The sequence below is a fragment of the Hordeum vulgare genome, chromosome 7H (genome assembly GCF_904849725.1).
Source record: "Hordeum vulgare subsp. vulgare chromosome 7H, MorexV3_pseudomolecules_assembly, whole genome shotgun sequence".
NCBI lineage: Eukaryota > Viridiplantae > Streptophyta > Magnoliopsida > Poales > Poaceae > Hordeum > Hordeum vulgare.
In genome coordinates, this window is record NC_058524.1 from 112,240,237 (window position 1) to 112,262,061 (window position 21,825).

The 21,825-nt window shown below is 41.4% G+C and overlaps 1 pseudogene; it reads left to right on the forward strand.

Annotated features, from left to right (window-relative positions):
- LOC123408431 overlaps positions 1-15,447 on the forward strand; it is a 47,406-nt pseudogene extending 31,959 nt beyond the window's left edge.
- Positions 15,448-21,825: the final 6,378 nt, after the last annotated feature.

A 21,825-nucleotide genomic window follows, 5' to 3' on the forward strand; every position in this document is an offset into this window, starting at 1 on the left:
ATATATATATGTTCTGTGAAATAATATAAAACAAAAAATAGGTACTATATGGGCTCTTTGCCGTCTGCCAGCTGATCGCAAAGACCTGTGCCATCAGCTGGAAGACGGCAAAGGTGCCACATGGCACCCAACTATGCATCCTGGGGTGTCTATATAGGCTCTTTCCCGTCTGCCTCCAGGGTCGGCAGATGGCAAAGAAGAGGGCACAGAGGAGGGGGAGGAGGAGGCAGACGGCAAAGAGTGGAGGGGAGAGGAGGAGGAGGCAGACGACAAAGAATAAGGGGGAGCAGACGACAAAGAATAAGGGGGAGCATACGGCAAAGAATAAGGGGGAGGTAGACGGCAAAGAATAAGGGGGAGGCAGACGACAAAGCCCCCATTAACCCCTAACAGAGGCAACGCCTGTCGGCTGTCGTCTCGAGCACTTTGCCGACTACTCCTATGGAAAGCTGACGGCAAAGAGCTTTGCCGTCCGCTTTGGGGAGACAGATGGCAAAGAAGGTCCTATGCCGTCGCAGGTTGACGCAGAAATTTTGTCGGTCGTGAGATTCTTTGCCGTCTGTGGTATTCTCTTTGCCGTCCGGGATTTAGTCTTTGCCGTCTGTGATGGCAGACGGCAAAGAAGCTGATTCCTGTAGTGCACCCCCTTGTTACTTTGGCCGGGAAGTTATTATGCCATGCTCCTAGTAGACGTGGTTTTGGTTTAGTGTTTACCATGAGTGTTGTGAGAATTTAATAATAAAGACCTGAAGACTCCAAGACTTGCAAGACCTCAGAACGAAATATACCTCTGGGTGAAGGACGGTTTAGATGGGCTCCCTGGAGAAACCAGTGGATGACCCGGGATGCATGGGGAAGTGCCATGACATCTTGCGGAAAGCTTCACCCAGGCTCAAAGAGACGGACGGATATTTTGGAGACCCAAGGCTTACCTGCACAGCCACAAGTCATTATTGGCTCTGGCTTGGTTAGACAACGTGGCGACTCTGGACAGGCGGTGCTAGCAGATGTAGAAGAACGGTAGGATTGGATGGGCACCGACAGAGGATCAGAGGGACCCATTGAAAGACCATGTTTTGATCATCCGGTCTTCAAACACCCTGAAGTGCGAAGACATACTCGGAGGCGATCAAATCTTGTGGGGAACGTGTGCAAAACTCTGCAGAGTACTCAAACCTAATCGATTACCCGTGTCCACGGTCATGGACAACTTGAGCCAAAGGAACTAAAACTATCAGGAATTCTCAACACCATTATATATATATTTGATCTGGGTAATATTGATAACTTGGGTATGAGAAATGGTTGGTGGAACCTTCTCATTAACAACCAACAATGTAGTAAATTTTGCTTTTAGCCCTCTCTTGTTGTAGGAGAAAACTTTGCTTTCCGCTAAAAACTTACAGCCCCACCTGCCATATATGCATATAGTATAGATGATACTTTTTCACCTCTCTCTTTTGTGACTTGCCGGCATATTCAATATGCTGACCTACACGGCTGCAACGTCTTATGTCGCAGATACTTTCTTCGACGAGTAAGATTACGATTCAGGGTTACGGTCTGCACTCAACTTGCTGTTGGTGGTTATTGGGATTCCACTCCCTTGACTGTTTCCGTTGAGATTTTAAGGTATTTATCAGTTTTACGTTATTACATGTGATTGCACTTTGATATATACATTGATGTACTATGTGTGCCAGCATACTGATCCAGGGATGGCACAGATGCACAGAGGCTTGACTCGTTTTGAGTCAGGTCGCTACATAGGAGAATCTCGTTAAGTCCAGAGTACATGCACAAACACAAAAGAGCTTGCACCCAACGCTATAAAGGGGTTGTCAATCCCTCCAAGATTGATTGCAAAGTGAGATGTGAAGGCAGAAAGTGCAACGAAGAAAAAAGGTAAGGCTGAAAATATGGTGTGAAGTAGAACCGGGGGCCATAGTGTTCACTAGAGGCTTCTCTCAAAATAGCAAATATTACGATGGGTGAACAAATTACTGTCGAGCAATTGATAGAACCGTGCAAAGTCATGACGATATCTAAGGCAATAATCATACATATAGGCATCACGTCCGAGACAAGTAGACCGATACTTTCTGCATCTACTACTATTACTCAACACATCGACCACTATCCAGCATGCATCTACTGTATTGAGTTCATGACGAACAGAGTAACGCCTTAAGCAAAATGACATGATATAGAGGGATAAACTCAAACCAATGATGAAAACCCCATCTTTTTACCCTTGATGGCAACAACACGATGCGTGCCTCGTTACCCCTTCTGTCACTGGGTGAGATCACCGCACGGTATGAACCCAAAACCAAGCACTTCTCCCATTGCAAGAATCATAGATCATGGTGGCCAAACAAAACCCACAACTCGAAGAGAATTACAAGGATAAGAAATCATGCATAAGAGAGATCATAAGAAACTCAAATAAGATTCATAGATAATCTGATCATAAGTCCACAATTCATTGGATCTCGACAAACACACCGCAAAAGAAGATTACATCGGATAGATCTCCATGAAGATCATGGAGAACTTTGTATTGAAGATCCAAGAGAGAGAAGAAGCCATCTAGTTACTAGCTATGGACCCGTAGGTCTATGGTGAACTACTCACGCATCATCGGAGAGGTCATGGTGTTGATGAATAGCCCTCCGTATCTGAATCCCCCCTCCAGCAGGGCACCAGAACATGCCCTAGATGGGATCTTGCCGAGACAGAAGCTTGCGGCGACGGAAAAGTACTTTTGATGATCTCCTGATTTTTTGTGGAATTATTGGGAATATATAGGCGAAAGACCTAGGGCACAGGTGGCCCAGGGAGCCCACAAGCCTGGGAGGCACGGGCCCCCCTGACCGCGGCTAGGGGGCTTGTGGGGTCCCTGGTGGCCCCCTGCCTTGGTTCTCAAGTTTCTCGATCTTCTTCTGTTTCGGAAAAAATCTTCTTGGAAGTTTCGTTCCGTTTGGACTCTGTTTAAAATCCTCCTCTGAAAGGGGTCAAAAACACGGAAAAAACAGGAACTGGCACTTGGCACTGAGTTAATAAGTTAGACCTAAAAAGATATAAAAGACATACAAAACATCCAAAGTTTGATAGGATAATAGCATGAAACCATCAAAAATTATAGATACGTTGGAGACATATCAAGCATCCCCAAGCATAGTTGTCTTTTATATCAAAAATTATAGATACGTTGGAGACATATCAAAAATTAACTCCTGCTCGTCCTCGAGTAGGGAAGTGATAAAGACTGAATTTTTGATGTGGAATGCTACCTAGCATAGTTGTCCTTTGCAACTTCTTTCGTGTGACATGAATGTTCAGATCCGTAAGATTCAAAACAATAGTTTGCTATTGACATGAAAACAATAATACTTCAAGCAAACTAGCATGGTAATCATGAACTTTCGAAATAACAAGGCCAAAGAAAGTTATCCCTACAAAATCATATAGTCTGGCTATGCTCCATCATCCCCACACAACTAACTTAAATCATGCACAACCCCGGTATTGGGCAAGTAATTGTTTTCGCACTCTTACTTTCTCAAACCTTTTATAACTATCACGCAATACATGAGTGTGAGCCATGGATATAGCACTATAAGTGGAATAGAGTGTGGTGGTGGTTCTGAGACAAAAAGGGAGGAGATAGTCACATTGACTTGGCGTATCAAAGGGCTATGGAGATACCCATTAATAGATATCAATGTGAATGAGTAGGGATTTCCATACAAAGGATGCACTAGAGCTATAAGTATGTGAAAGCTCAAAAGGAGAACTAGTGGGTGTGCATCCAACTTGCTTGCTCACGAAGACCTAGGGCAATTTTGAGGAAGCCCATCATTGGAATATACAAGCCAAGATATATAATGAAGATTCCCACTAGCATATGGTGGTAACGAAACGAGAGGCTCTCAATCATGAAGAACATGGTGCTATTATGAAGCACAAGTGGGGAAAAAGATAGTAGCATTGTCCCTTCTCTCTTTTTCTCTCTTTTTTTATTTGGGATCTTGGGCCTCTTTTTTTCTCTCTTTTTTTTTGGGCTCTTTGACCTCTTCTTTTTTTCCTCACATGGGACAATGCTCTAATAACGATGATCATCACACTTTTATTTACTCACAACTCAAAGCTCAGAACGATGATGACTCTATAGGAAATGCCTCTGGCAGTGTACCTGGATGTGCAACGATCTAGCTTGGCATATGACGTTGAAACATCTCGCTAGCTATCTTACGATCATGCAATGGCAATATGAGAGTGAAAACACAAGTCATGAGACGGAACAGTGGGAGTTGCATGGCAATATATCTCGGAATGGCTATGAAAATGCCATGGTAGGTAGGGATGGTGGCTGTTTTGAGGAAGGCATATGGTGGGTTTGTGCACCGGCGAGAATTGCGCGGCACTAGAGAGGCTAGAAATGGTGGAAGGTGCAAGTGCATCTATACCATGGACTCACATTAGTCCTGAAGAACTCACATACTTGTTGTGAAAGTTTTTATTAGTAATCGAAACAAAAGTGTTAAACGCATACTCCTAGGGGAAGGGTTGGTAGGTGTTAACCATCGCGCGATCCCGACCGCAACACAAAGGATGACAATCAATAGATCAATTATGCTCCGACTTCCTAACATAGCGGTTCACCATACGTGCATGCTACGGGAATCACTAACTTCAACACAAGTATTTCTAGATTCACAACACCCTACTAACAAAACTCTTAATATTACCAAATCCACGTCTCAAAACTAATTAAGAGGAATCAAAACTTCTCTTTCAAGTCAATGCACATGAAGATGGAAGTTTTTGTATCCTCTTTGGGTACCTATCACCTTTGGGGACTACTTTCATAGCACAAGCCAACTACGAAGTCACGCACCGTCGTGCTCTAAAAGATCTAAGTGAAGCACATAGAGCAAAATTATCTAGCTCAAAAGATATAAGTGAAGCACTATGAGCATTCTAGCAAAATCATGATGTGTGCATGTCTCTCTCAAAAGGTGTGCATCAAGGATGATTGTGACACAAAAAAAGAAAAGACTCCTACAATACAAGACGCTCCAATCAAAACACATATCATGTGATGAATAAAAATATAGCTCCAAGTAATGTTACCGATGGATTGAAGAAGAAAGAGGGCATGCCTTCCCGGGGCATCCCCAAGCTTAGGATTTTTGGTGTAATTGAATTTGGCTTGGGATTCCTTGGGCATCCCCAAGCTTGAGCTCTTTCCACTCCTTATCTCTTTGTCCATGAGAACATCACCCAAAACTTGAAAACTTCACAACACAAAACTTAAACAGAAACTCGTGATAACATTAGCACAAGAAAACAAACTACCACCTCTTCAGGTATTGTAGAAATCTTGATTTATATTTATATTGGTGTTAGGTTATTGTATTCTCACTTTTCCATGCCTAGTACCCCCCCCCCCCCGATACTATCCATAGTTTCATCAAAACAAGCAACCAACTCAACAAAAACAAAATCTATCAAAAACAGACCAGTCTGTAGCAATCTGTATACTTCGTATGCTTCTGGTACCTCACAAATTCTGAAAAGTTACGACTTCCTGGGCAAAAGGCATATCAACCAGCATCAAAAAGAATCAACTCAAAAGCTCTGTCTAAATAAAAATGAAAAATAATCTTGTGAGCAAAAAGTTTCGGTCTTTTTCCAACAGGATCAAACAACCATCACCAAGACTAGTCATAAAGGTTTTGCTTGGCTCAAACACAAAAAGAAAAACAAAAGACACAATCACAACAGAATTATGATAGTGTGGACGCAGGAAAACAGAAAGAAAAATATAAATTCATTGGGTTGCCTCCCAACAAGCGCTATTGTTTAACGCCCTTAGCTAGGCATAAGGTGATGGAATCACGTATCGTCGTCTTTGGTGCTCAAACCATAAGTAGCGTGATCACTTATATCTTTGTTACTAGATGATTCATCACTATTTTTAGGAACAAAAACAGACTTGGTGACCTTATTGTGGGCAAAGTTTGGAGTATTCTGCACAGCGGCAAAAGCGGAACCCAAGTTGGTTATAACGTCCTCTAGTTTGCCAATCCGAGGGGAATCATGACCTAGTTTTTCGTTAACTGTAGGTTCCTTCTCCTTTAAATTTTTCAAAACCATTCCCACCTTGGATCCGTACTGACTGATTTGATTGTGGATCTTTTTATCCAAATTCTCAATAAGTTCGATCATAGCAACTTTATTTTCAATGACGTCCAGCCTACGCATCACATGTTCCAGAGTTAAGGTAGTTCCATTAACCATGAGTGGGGGTGAGCCTAGCAAATTTATTACAGCTCCGTAAGAATCAACGGTATGGCTACCCAAGAAATTTCCGCCTATGATGGGGTCAAGAATATACCTATTCCAAGGAGAAATACCCACATAAAAACTGCGAAGCAAGACGGTAGTGGATTGCTTATGAGTAGATCTACTCTGAGCATTGCAAATCCTATACAAAGCGTCCTTTAAGTTTTCTTCCTCAATTTGTTTGAAATTGAGAACTTCGTTCTCGGGAGTATCGTTCAAAGTGGTGGATCTAGCCATGAGGACAAGTAGACTATCCCACACAAACGAACAGAAAACAAGCGAGACAAAAAGGGCGAACGAAAAAGGCAAATACTTTTTTGTAAATTTTTGTTTTTCAGAAGTGGGGGAGAGGAAAACGAGAGGCAAAAAAGGTAAATACAAGAGATGAGTTTGCGACACTTACTTGGATGAGTTCTTGACTTGATCCTCCCCGACAACGGCGCCAGAAATCCTTCTGCTACGGCGACAGGAATCTTCTGTCGTCTCTTGAGCTTGCGTTGGTTTTTCCCTTGAAGAGGAAAGGGCGATGCATCACAGGAGCATTAAGTATTTCCCTCAGTTTGAGAACCAAGGTATCAATCCAGTAGGAGAATCTCGTCAAGTCCAGAGTACCTGCACAAACACAAAAGAGCTTGCACCCAACGCTATAAAGGGGTTGTCAATCCCTTCAAGATTGATTGCAAAGTGAGATATGAAGGCGGAAAGTGCAACGAAGAAAAAGTGTAAGGCTGAAAATATGGTGTGAAGTAGAACCAGGGGCCATAGTGTTCACTAGAGGCTTCTCTTAAAATAGCAAATATTACGGTGGGTGAACAAATTACTGTCAAGCAATTGATAGAACCGCGCAAAGTCATGACGATATCTAAGGCAATGAATATACATATAGGCATCACGTCCGAGACAAGTAGACCGATACTTTCTGCATCTACTACTATTACTCCACACATCGACCGCTATCCAGCATGCATCTAGTGTATTGAGTTCATGACGAATAGAGTAACGCCTTAAGCAAGATGACATGATGTTGAGGGATAAACTCAAACCAATGATGAAAACCCCATCTTTTTACCCTTGATGGCAACAACATGATGCGTGCCTCGCTGCCCCTTCTATCACTGGGTGACATCACTGCACGGTATGAACCCAAAACCAAGCACTTCTCCCATTGCAAGAATCATAGATCAAGCTGGCCAAACAAAACCCACAACTCGAAGAGAATTACAAGGATATGAAATCATGCATAACATAGATCAGAAGAAATTCAATAAGATTCATAGATAATCTGATCATAAATCCACAATTCATCAGATTTCGACAAACACACCGCAAAACAAGATTACATCGGATAGATCTCCTTGAGATCATGGAGAACTTTGTATTGAAGATCCAAGAGAGAGAAGAAGCCATCTAGTTACTAGTTATGGACCCGTAGGTCTATGGTGAACTACTCACGCATCATCGGTGAGGTCATGGTGTTGATGAAGAAGCCCTCCGTATCTGAATACCCCCTCCGGCAAGGCACCAGCACGTGCCCCACATGGGATCTTGCGGAGACAGAAGCTTGCGGCGGCGGAAAATTACTTTCGATGATCTCCTGATTTTTTCTGGAATTATTGGGAATATATAGGCGAAAGACCTAGGGCAGAGGTGGCCCAGGGAGCCCAGAAGCCTGGGAGGCACGCCCCCTGGCCGCGGCTAGGGGGCTTGTGGGGTCCCTGGTGGCCCCCTGCCTTGGTTCTCAAGTTTCCCGATCTTCTTCTGTTTCGGAAAAAACCTTTTTCGAAGTTTTGTTCCGTTTGGACTCCGTTTAAAATCCTCCTCTCAAAGGGGTCAAAAACACGGAAAAAAACAAGAACTGGCACTTGGCACTGAGTTAATAAGTTAGTCCCAAAAAGATATAAAAGGCATACAAAACATCCAAAGTTTTATAGGATAATAGCATGAAACCATCAAAAATTATAGATACGTTGGAGACGTATCAGGCCACAAGTCAATAGGGCGATCCCCTGGTCGCGCCCTGGTGGCTTGTGGGGCCCACGTGGCTCCTCCGATTGGAATTCAAGTCCTATAAATTCACATCTCCAAAGAAAAAAATCAGAGAGAAGTTTTCATCGCGTTTAACGAGACGGAGCCGCCGGCACCTCCTGCTCTTCCTCCATAGGGCTGATCTGGGGTCCGTTTGGGGCTCCGAAGAGGGGGATCCATCGTTGTATTCATCACCAACCCTTCTTCGTCAACACTGCCATGATGCTCACCACCGGGAGTGAGTAGTTCCTTTGTAGACTTGCTGGACGATGGTGGTATTGCATCAGAATGATCATGTAATCGAGTTAAGTTTGATAGGGCTTGATCCCTAGTATCCAATGTGTTCTAAGATTGATGTTGCTATGACTTTGCTATGCTTGGTACTTCTCACTAGGGCGCAAGTGTCGTGATTTCAGATCTGAACCTATTATGTTTTCATTAATATAAAAGTGATTTAGATCCTATCTTGCAAGTTGTATTTACCTATTACATGTCTTGATCTGCATACCCCAAGGTGACAATAATTAGGATTATTTCTTGTGATTGCCATAGTTTAATGTATTCACCAAGTTCATGTATTCACCATGTGTTAATCCTTTGTTCCGGTTCTCTATTAAAAGGAGGCCTTAATATCCCTTAGTTTCCAATAGGACCCCACTGCCACAGGAGGGTAGGACAAAACATGTCATGCAAGTTCTTATCGCAAGCACGTATGACTATATACGGAGTACATGCCTACATTATATTGATGAATTGGAGCTAGTTCTATGTCACCCTAGTGTGTAACTGTTATATGATTAATGTCATCTAGATCAATATCCATAACCGATCCACGTACCAACGCTTTACATATACTGAATCTTGCTAAGTTACTACTCTTGCTGCTACTGTCACACCTGCTACTCAATTTCTAATGTTACTACCGTTACTACTATTACCAAAATTGATCATATCACTGCTAGTGTTACTACTATCATTAGCTAAGATACTAGATCCTTGTTGCATAAAGATATCCCCGGTGCGGTTGAATTGACAACTCAACTGTTACGGCCAACAAATATTCTTTGGCTCTCCTTGTGTCGAATCAATAAATTAGGGTGAAATGGTACTCATGAAGACGGACGCGGTCCCTTATACTTGTGGGTTATCAATAGGCCGAGTTCTTCCTGCACCTATTACTATTACTCCACTTCAAGAGCGCTTCCATGTTTGGCTCTCTACATATTAAGTTCATGACAAACAGAGTAATGCTTGGTGAACGATGACATGATGTAGACAAAGTAAACTCAATCAATAGGAATAAACCCCATTGTTTTATCATTAGTAGCAATAACACAAAGACGTATTGTGTCCCCTTCTGTCACTGGGATATAGAAACCTGTCAGGTTGAACCCACTACAACGCACCCCTCTCTATGAAGAATTATCAATCTACTTGGCCAAAGCAGTTCAATAGATCAGAGAGATTTGCGAAGCTATGATGATCATGCAATTAAGAATCATAATAATCAGAGGTGACTCAAATACTTCTCATGAATAATCTGAACATAAACCCACAATTCATCAGATCACAACAAATGCACCATACAAAAGTATTACATCAGATGGATCAAAGCAAAGATACAATGATCATTGTATTTAAGATCAAAACAGAGAGATAGTCATCAAAGTAAAAAACTACGGACTCGTAGGTCTATCGTTAACTACTCACACATCATCATGAGGGAAACAACGTTAATCAAGAGGTCCTCCATGATCGACCCCCTCCGGAAGGGTGCCGGAACGGAGCTCCAGATGAGATTACGACGGAATAGTGACTTGCAGCGGAAAAAAATGTTTCGCGATGCCCATTAGGGTTTTTGGAATATATGTGAATTTAGAGGCCAGAAAACGGAGGTAGAAGGGTCACCAGGGAGGAACAAGCCATCAAGGCGCACTGACCCCCCTAGTCACGCCCTATTGGCTTGTGCCTTCCTCGTCTGGCCTACAGTCTTCTCCTGAGGCTTGCAGGTTTTATTTTGGTCCATAAAAATTCAACAAAAAGTTTTGGGGCAATTGTACTTCGTTTGGTATTGTAAACCAAAAAGTCCTCCCAATCGGCGATGGCAGCCTCATGAGCTTCAAGTTTGACCTCCCAGGAACGCAGATCCTCCTCAAGGATCTCCAACCTTTCCCTCCCGGTGTGAAGGTTTGATGTTGTATTCTTGGCATCCACCGCAAGTGATACAATGTTAGTCTCCTGGACGGTCACCGCAGGCTCGCATGCATCCAAGGCACTGTCTGGTGGCAATTGGGCGGAACTTGAAGTGGGGTGCGTTCCCGTGATAATCTACCTTAGGGGTCTAATACATCTCCAACGTATCTATAATTTTGTATAGTTCCATGCTATTATATTATAATTCTTGGATACTTCATAGGAATTTATATGTTGTTTTATATCATTTTTTGAAACTAACCTATTAAACTAGTGCCTAGTGCTAGTTGTTGTTTTCTGTGTGTTTTTTGCTTTTCAGGAAATCTGTACCAAACGAAGTACAAATGCAATGAAACATTTTAACATGTTATCTAGACAAAAAGAAGACCTGGAAGCTTCAGAGGGAGGCTATACACCGCACGAGTTGGTGCCAAGCCAACATGCATGAACTGGTGGCTTGGGTCCACCCCTCGAACCGCCTGACCTAACCCCGTATCTATAAATCTTGTAAAATCATGAAAACACAACACAGCCATCCAAAATACTCTCCATGCCAACATATATGTTCCGTTTTCATCCCATCTGGAGCCATGTTCTGATGCCCTGCCAACTGGGGGACCGATCACGGAGGGCTTTTACATCGACCTTGTTGCTCCCATAGTGATGTGTGAGTAGTCTACCATAAACCTACGGGTCCATAGCATCGTACTTAGATGACTATCTCTCACTCTATGTTTTTCAAAACAGCTATTCGCACTAGGCACTCGGTCAATAGGTTAGTGCTCAAAAATAATATAGATTGTTAAATTATTACTCAAATATTATCCTAGAATGATAATAAAATAGGATGGAACAATCAAAAATTATAGATACGTTGGAGACGTATCAGCCACCTCTAACATTTACATAAACATATGTTTTGTGTGCTTGTAATGCCCATGGACCAACAGGTCGGTTAGTATCTTCCATGCTAAGCGGGTTATTTTCAAGATGGGCATTTATTCACATGTCCTTGCATGAGAGAGGCTAGTAAAAAAGGATTTTCGGCCCTGCATAATAAAAAAAATTGAACAAAACTCCCGGGACAGTTGAAATGTTGGAGGGCACCCGAGGATTCAGTTACCATGGCTTGTGTATCTATGATGGATGGCAATATACTTTATATTTCCTTTTGGGAACCATCAATAATGTGTTTAGCATGGAAGGTATCAAAATCTATGTCGTGACATTGGTAGGAAAAAGCACACCACCCAAAATTAAAATTTCATCTCAGTGTTAAACATGAGCAACGGAACCTCTATGAAGGGCCTTTCTATTTACTTTTTTTGCTATTTATTTTCATGTTAGTTTCTTTTATTTTGAGTCATTATCTTCTTACCAAAGCACTAGACCTTAGAGCACTATTGTCATTATTATGCATTGAGTCTAGTTAATGTTACATGTGAGCATGACTCGATCTTTTCTACTCTTAATTACAAAGTTTAGTCGCTTCTTGAACCTCAAAGGTGCTCTGCATTTATGTTTTGCAGACTCGGAAAGGGCTAGCAAGATACCAAATTATCATACTATATCATGATTGTTTTGAAAAATTGTTGGCATGTGAGATATTTTATTATTGCTCACTAGTTGGATATGTCATTCCCATGAGTGAATATAATGTTTTAAGTGTCATCATTGATATGGTTATTTATGATTTATGCTGAAAATTGAACACTAGCTAAGTATATGTATAGCAACGAGAATAAAAGAGTTTGTAAATGTTTTTTATCACTTTTAGTTTGTTAACTAAATTTCTGTGGACAAGCAATGTGTTAAGCTTGGGGAGTTGATACATCTCCAATGTATCTACATTTCCAAATAGTTTCCCTCTTGTTTTGGACTCTAATTTGCATAATTTGAATGAAAGTAATCTGGACTAACAATGTTTTCAGCAGAACCACCATGGTGTTGTTTTTTGTGCAGAAATAAAAGTTCTCACAATTTGATGTAACTTTATCGAGAATTTTTTTTGAATATGTAAAAAATATTGGGGCAAATATCAACCCGAGGGGGGCCACCTGCTGTTGCCAAGGCAACATGGAGCACCCACCCCCCTTGGGGTGCGCCCTGATGGCTCGGGCCACCCTGTGGATCCTCCAACTCTAATTCTAGTCCTATAAATTCCTATTTCCGAAGATAAAAATAAGAGAGAAGTTTTCATCGCTTTTCATGAAACAGAGCATTGACACCTCATGTTCTTCCCCGGAGGGCTGACCTGGAGTCCGTTTTGGGCTCCGGTGAGGGGGGTTCGTCGTTGTCATCATCATCGACCCTTCTCCATCGACACCACCATGATGCTCACCACTGGAAGTGAATAATTCCTTTGTCGGTTTGCTGGACGCTGATGGGATGGGATTAGATTTTTCATGTAATCGAGTTATTTTGATAGGGCTTGATCCCTAGTTTGCACTATGTTCTAAGATTGATGTTGTTATGACTTTGATATGCTTAATGCTTGTCACTAGGCCCGAGTGCCATGATTTCATATATTAACCTTTTATGTTTCTATGAATATGAAATAGTTTTGGATCCTATATTGCAAGTTTTATGCACCTATTACATGTCAATATGTCATGATCAGCATACCCAAGGTGAAAATAATTGGGATTCTTTGCAATGATTGACGTAGTTCGATGAGTTCGTCTATTCACTATGTGCTAATGCTTTGTTCTGATTATCTATTAAAAGTATGCCTTAATACCCCTTAGTTTCCTTATGACCTTGCTGCCAGAGGAGTTTAGTACAAAACATGCCATGCAAGTTCTTATTATAAGCATGTATGACTATATAAGGAATACATGCCTACATTACATTGATGAATTGGAGCTAGTTATGTGTCGCACTAGTATGTGATTGTTACATCATGACTGTCATCCAACGAATATAGTTATCCATCACCTATCCAAATGCCTATGTTTTTCATTCATAGATCCTTGCCTAGTTACTATTGCTACTGCTGGTGTTACATCACTATAAAACTCTTGTTATTATTATTACCGTTACCACTACTACTTTGCCGTGCTACTAAATTTTTTAATACAAAGAGATATCCTAGGTGTGGTTGAATTGGCAACTCAACTGCGAAGACCAATAGATATTCTTTGGCTCCACTTGTGTCGAATCAACAAATTAGGGTGTAATACTACCCGTGAAGTTTGTTACGATCTCCTACACTTGTGGGTTATAAATTATCACTGAGGGAAATACTTATATCTACTATATTGCATCTCCTCTCCTCTTCAGGGAAAAACCCAACACAGTTTACATGCAGAAGAAGACATGATGTAGACAAAGTAAGACAAGCAATATATTCAGACCTCCACTACAAGAAATATGATCAATTATGACCAAAATTACTGACGGAGGTTTAATTGGTCATAGATCAATGACCAAAATCCACAAATTGGTCGTGAAGATTGTGGATGGGTCAAAACCCTATCATGTCATGACCATTTAGGGTGAATAGGTCATTATCTAATTGCATAGAATGGTCATAAAGATGTGAATGATGCATACTAGCTTATTTCAAGTCCATCATGACGAAATTATATTATCATAGAAATCTGCTGAGGGTGACTAGATGACAAGTCAACAATTTTATCAAGGTGTGTGTTTAATTGTCAATTTTTTGTCTAGGTGTATGTCTAGTTGTCAATTTTAACAGCCACACACACGACTATGATGGACAAATTGACAGACGTGTCACTCAATGGCATATAATTGTTAAAATTGATAAAACTGGGGCCAACAAGACTCAATCAAAGACATGTCACTAGTTCAAGAAGCACCTACGAGTTGGCATTTATCGTGCACATGTTGTAGTAGCGGTTGGAAATCTTTTTAATTATATATGTGTTCTATTATGGGCCTCCTTTGGGCCAAACTTAAACCAAGTCCATATTTTTATAAATAAAAGAAAAACTACTGGTTGAAAGCCGGTGACTAGAAACAAACCCTATAAAACAAAAATACCTGGTCAAGTCTATCGCAAGGGGCAGAGGTGGTGCGACTGACGTTCACTTGCACCCAACGGGCAGCGGGTGGCGCCGTGGATGATCATATATTACGTCGGGCAGGCAACACGCATCTCAAAAAAATGATATGTGTATTCACTCGATTAGAGGAATTATGTTTCTGTCTATATAATATGTGCAAGGATTTTTAGCTCCAAATCGCTTCCAGTCACACCTAAAATCTTTCCCGCTACTATCAAAAACTTTCCCGCTTCACATATGAGGGTATTTTCATCAAGTATTTCAGCCGCACCGCACCATACAGCTGCTCCCGTCCAAACATTTCCCCCAAATCCCCTCGAATCCTAGCCACCATGTCCCCCCTCGAACCCTAGCCACCCGTGCCTTCCCCTCGAGCGCGAGCAACGGCCGATCCAGACACCGGCGGCGCAACGCGAGCAGCGGCCCGATCGATCCAGCCACCGGCGGCGCGTCCCCTCGAGCGTAAGCAGCGGCCGATCCAGCCACCGACGGCGCGTACCCTCGAGCCCGAGCAGCGGCCCATCCAGCCATCGGCGGCGCAACGCGAGCAGCGGGTCATCGATCCAACCACCGGCGGCGCGGCGCGAACAACGGCCCGATCGATCCAGTCACCGGCGACGCGACGCGAGAAACAGCCCAATTGATCCAGCCATCAGCAGGGCGGCGCGAGCAACGGCTCGGTCAACCCAGCCACTTGCGGGGCGGGGCGAGCAACGGATGGTCCAACCATCGAGGGGCGGCGCAAATAGATCTTTCTGCTGTCCACGAGCCTGCTTGCTTGTTTTTTGCCCAGATCATCCATCCATCCATAGATTCTATCCATACACACCTCGTCCACTGACTGGTAACCACACATCCATCGCTGGTACATCTCTCGCCTGCTCTGCTGCACGGTGCCCTGATTCTGGTTTCGTTTGATGATGTAGATTAGGATGTCCTGGGCTGGGACGGTGGTGTTCTTCCCTGTCATGCTCTGATCATCGTCGTTGCTCCGCTGATCGACACTGCTCTGGGAGGACACGCGAGCTCGGTTCAACGAGCTGGTGTTCTTCCTACTTGTTTAGCTTAAGATTAATTCTTCTTGCTAAGTTCTTCCTAGCTTTTCAGCATCATCAGTATTGCTAGGGGGAGCGGGAATCATGATGCATCATCTCATCTTCTATTATTGTTGTTGATAAGAAGAAAGTTTTTCATTGGTGTTGTCTGCAGTGTTTATTAGGAAATGAAAAGAAATGTCGGCCTGAATGTTATTGCATGCCGCTAGCAAAGCTTGCGATCTGGGCCATCGTGTTGACAAAACTCAATGTCCATGACCATGTTAACAAAGTGGTTTGTTAGTGGTCAAAACAAAAAGGCGTTTCAGGCACTGCCTCTTTGTTTTTCTTTTCTTTAGATGGAATCACTTTTGGAGATAGAAAATTTCCAAATTAACATCCGTTTTGCATTTGGTGTAAACTTAAATATTCAATCCTCCTCTTACACTTAAATTTATGCAAATATAATGCACTGAACTGCAAAAGTATTTTATTTTGCAGTGGGTGTAAACTGAACAATTAGTATATTATATGAAGATACGATACATAAGCAATATTTTTCAATAGCTAAAAATATGCAGGCTACAACTTGTGTATTTTGGTACGACAGTGCGTAATTTATGTCGACGACAAGTAGTGAAGTGTGTGTGTCTAGATATTATATGCGCAACTTGAGTGCTTATCTACCTTTCAAAGTATCTGCCCACTTTATGTTTGTAACTCGTAACTACTATGTTGTTCCCTAGGCCATCAACTCGTCCAACAAGCAAGGACAGTAACAACAACCAATCAGGCAACTAAGCATCACCAAGTTCACTAGCATAGATCCAAGTCCCTTGAAATCCACAATGACAAAGATGACAAGAAGCAAGAAAGGCGCAGGTATACAACTTGTTTGTTGAGTGTGTTGTTTGCTTTTCTATAGATGTGAATTGTGCTTTGTATAGTTTTGTGCCTAGCTAATGTTTGTAACCTAATAATTGAAATTTACGTCTTCTAGGATTGCTAATAGTTCGCTCCTGATTTGTATTCTGTATTAAGTAACTAAAATGAAATAAATACATAGTAGGATAACTTGTTTCAGTCGCACATAGAGAACAAGTTGGCTTCATAAACGCTAAGTTATAGCATTACATGATGCTTTGGTCTATAACTGAATTTCTGTTTGTGTTGTCTTGCTTCTCTAAAAGGATATATCAAATATACTATATTTTTCCAGCAGTATGCATTAGAACAGATTTTAGGTGTGCTTTAGTACAAAAAGGTAGTCGCACTATGAGGGATGTACTACAATAGTAGTTTGTTGCTACAAAAAGTTGGATTCCAATCTTAGAACAGATCCAACCTCCAACTAGAATCTCTGATTGTGTAATCTAATGTGATGTGATTGTTATGTATCCAGTTTTTAAAATATTCAATGGGGCTAATTTTTAGACTCCAATGTTCTTTTCGAATTGTTCCATAAGTTACTGATAAATGTCCTGTACAATGTTTATTCGGTGACCACGTTGAGAAAATGCTTGCAGAGTGCTGACATGTTTCAACTTTTTAATATATTCCCAAATACACAACAAAAGTATGTTAGTGAACTTCCTACATTTTTTTCACATGTAACAAAACCTATTAAAAACAAGTACTATTAACTTAACAAAATCTCTAGACCGTGCAGGTGCATGGGTTGATGACGAGTACTTCTGAATTGCAAATTGGATTATAATCCTTATGAGCCTTTATGGTTGCTCCATTAATTCTGATGTTTGTTTTTTCATGGTAGGAAACATGTCAGTCAAATAACTCGAACCGTTCGTAAGTTAAGTTCCATCACAAAACTGGTTCTTGCCCCTACATTTTGGTAGGGCGATACTGTTATCTCCTAGTACACTGCTACAACACAATAGCCAACAATGTTGAATACTGTTATATTTCTAGAATAAATACAATAGCAAACAATGTTGAATATTGTTATATTTCTACAGAATAGCCAACAATGGCTGATAAATACGAGTATCATCATATAATTCATGTCTGATATTTCTAGAATATGTAATTGGTAGCCAGCAATGTTGTTTTCAGTTTGACAGACATGGATGATAAGTTCTAGTACAACTTCATGTGATGCAATATTCTTTGCTTTCTGAATTTATTAATAGTCGTTGCCAAAGTCATGTGCTTATATAAATCATGTTTGCTACTTTGTTAATAAATCATGCGCTTCTTAATTCTTTTTATGTATGGCTTGCTGTCAAAACAATAAACTTAAGATGTCCTTGATTAATTGAGTGAAGCCATCATTATAGTAGTTGTATAATGTGCGAGTTATTCATCTCCTAGTGGAGGAGCATGTAACTTTTGGTCGCATGTGTTGTGTGATTAAAATGATGACTACATTATACTTTGATTTTTGCTCGGGTTGTAGTCTTCTAGAATTCTGTTCGTTATTATTACTACTGTTATATTCTCTTCAGAGCTATGTTCTCAAGCTATCCTATTGATATAAGTGCTTGTTGTCATGTTTGTGCTAAATATTTAATTGAATATTGATAAATATTTAATCGACTACTGATATCCTGTGTCTAGTTGAGTTACTATATTAAGTAGTATTATGTAGCCAGTTTCGTGTGTGCTGTAAATAAGATGTTGCCCCTTTTTTAAATAACATCACTTGTCTTCTTGACTTGTTTTCAAATAAGTATCGTGTGCAATTTGTAGGCTTCATTTTTAGTAAAATATGTGGCTGAATATATTGATGGACATTGTACATCTTTCTTTAAATGCCAGGCTGACATGGAAAGTGTTATGGAACAAGAGGTACCACAACCTGGAGAAACAAATTGTTGCTGTTGTTGCTGACATTCTCACTACAAAATGTCTCTTAGCACATTCCTTCAAATTTTTGGCCTTGAGTCAACCTTCAAATTTTGTGATCCTGTGATGTAATGATACTACTATGTTATTTGAGTTATACTATTATTATCATTATACTCTTCTATTCTTTTGGTTGACTACCAAATTGTCAACAGAAATGCTGTTGATTTTCCATGAATAAGAGCTGGGCCAATTGATGATGAAATGAATAAATAGCATGTACGTTACCTCAGCCTAAGAATTAACGTTAACAGGTTGATTTGTTGGAATCTTTTAATGGTTGTGGCCCAAAAGTAAATCTAAAAATTGATTGAATTAATGGGCTTGATCCATTATTGGGCTCGGCCCATTTAAACAACAGATTTCAACTAGTCCTACATGGCGTCCCCATGTCATTTTGACACATCATCATGTGCCACATGGGCATTGCAATGTTGGCTGGCCACATCAGATCCTACGTGTTTTAGGCTCATCTGTAATGACCATAATTTTGGTCTTGGATTTTACGACCAAACTTTTGGTCAAGGGCGGCCATGACCAAAATTTCATAAAAGGTCATCTTTGTTCATTCTTGACGGCCAACTGTTGACGTTGTGAATTTGGTTAAAAAAAGGTCAATAAACGAAAACAATGACAAATCAACGACCAAAAGGGGGAGTCATAATTGACCTTATTTCTTGTAGTGCTCGTTGACTTATCCTTAATAGCAACAATACAAATATGTGTCTTTCCCCCTTCTATCATTGGTATTTAGAGCACCACAAGAATGAACCAACTACAATGCACCACCCCCACTATAGATAAATAAATCTAGTCGACCAAACAAAACGGATAGATAGGAGAGAAATACGAAGTTAAAATAATCATGAATTATAGAATTCAAAAAACACTCAATTACTTTCAATATATAATCTGATCATAAACCCACAATTCATCGGATCCCAACAAACACACCACAAAAGAGGATTACATCGGATAGATCACGGCGGGAATCGCGGCAAACATTGTATTCAAGATCATAGAAAGAGAAGAAGCCATCTAGGTACTAGTTGTGGAGATGTAAGTCTATGGTGGACTACTCACACATCATCATGGAGGCAGCAAATTTGACGAAGATGACCTCCATGATCAATTCCCCCTTTGACGGGGCATCAGAAAAGGTCTCTAGTGGGATCACGACAGAACAGGGACTTGCAGCGGTGGAAAAATGTTTCTGGTGGCTCTTTGTTGGTTTCCTGGTTTTAGAAAATTTATGGAAGTGTAATTAGGTCATACGAAGGCACCGAGGGGGCACAAGGTATGACGGTGTGCCTACCCCCCCCCCCTAGGCACGCCTTGTTACCTTGTCATCTCCTTTTTGACTTCTGGTCACCACCTAAAGCTCCCAGGGTCTCTTTTGTCCAGAAAAAGATTGTCAAAAAGTTTCATAGCATTTGGACTTCGTTTGGTACTAATTTCCTAGAAAACCAAAAATAAGCAGAAAATAGCAACTGGCACTAGGCACTGGGTTAATAGGTTAGTTCCCAAAAATGATATAAAATAGCATATGAAGTATCCAAGATTGATAATATACTAGCATGGAACAACCAAAAATTGTCGATACGTTGAGACGTATCACAATCGTGGCCCTTGAAGCTTCGCCGGTTCACTTTGAGCAAGGAGCTTCACGAGCTTAGCAAATGGGAATGCGAGATGAAGATTCATGAGGACACGCTCCCCAGCTAGCATCGCTAACTCCCGAGCCTCGACTCGATGGTCCCCATGAACTCCCCCACGAATGCCTCTAGCTTGACAATGAATTCCTGGAGGAACAAGGCGTAATTCCATATGTTGTCTGCTTGAAAGTTGGGAGACCCCGAGATGGCCCTTCGGAGCTTCCTCGCAACCAAAAAGATACGGCCACAGACATCCTTGAAGACATCACACCGCATCTTTTGTCGACCCCGAAGTTGATCCATCTCCTTGCCCCATGGTGCGAAATCACTCACCAGCTAACTGTTGTGTGTTTCAAGATGCGATAGTTGTGCCTGGCAATCCAAGAGTTTCTGTAGAGCCTTCTCCTGGGCTTTCTCACTGGCGCTTGCGAGAGATTTTGCTTCTCCAACAGAGCTCTTCATGGAACCCAACTACCTCTCTAGGCCCAACCATTTGGTCACAAGTGTTTTACACTTCTCCGTAAAGCGCGTCGCCAAGAGGGTCCGGACCCGCTGATATTTGGAACCGACTTATTCTTTATGTTCTTCATGTTTATGATGAGCGTCCACAAGTATTCTTGTTCTGTGAATCTTGATTGTCGCGATGGTCCTCAGCCAGGTGTCAGCGGCCTTCACGTTTGCTTGATGAGAGTCCTCCCGATAGGAGACGGCAGCCTCACGAGCTTCAAGTTTGACCTCCCACGAATGCAGATCCTTCTGAAGCATCTTCAACCTTTCCCTCTCAATGCAAAGATCCGACGTTGTATTCTCGGCCTCCACCTCACATGATACAGTCTGAGTCTCCTGGACGGTCACCGCAGCCTCGTAGGAATCCAAGGCACCATCCGGTGGCGATCGGGCGGAACTTTAATTGGGGTAGGTTCCCCTGATGATCTACCCTAGGGGTCTGATACATCTCCAACATATCTATAATTTTTTATTGTCCCATGCTATTATATTATAATTTTTGGATATTGTATGTGCTTTATATGTTGTTTTATATGATTTTTCTTAAACTAACCTATAAAACAAGTGCCTAGTGCTAGTTGTTGTTTTCTGTGTGTTCTTGGCTTTTCAGGAAATCAGTACCAAACGAAGTACAAATGTAATGAAACTTTTTAACAATTTTTTCTAGACAAAAATAAGACCTCGAAGCTTCAACGGGAGGCTATATACTGCACGAGTCGGTGCCAAGCCAACACGCGTGCCTTGATGGCTTGGTTCCAATCGTGGCACCTCTTGACCTAACTCCGGCTCTATAAATCTTCTAAAATCATGAAAATACCACAGAACCATCCGACACACTTTTCCTGTCACCGCAAGTCTCCGTTCTGTAGTGATCCCATCTAGAGCCCTGTTCTGATGCCCTTACGGCTTGGGGTTCGATCATGGAGGGCCTTTACATCAACCTTGTTGCTCCCATGGTGATGTGTGAGTAGTCTACCATAGACGTACGGGTCCATAGCTAGTACTTAGATGGCTATCTCTCACTCTATGTGCTTCAAAACAACAACTGGCACTAGGCACTCGGTCAATAGGTTAGTGCTCAAAAATAATATAAATTGGTAAATTATTACTCAAAAGGTATCCTAGAATGATAATATAATATGATTGAACAATCAAAAA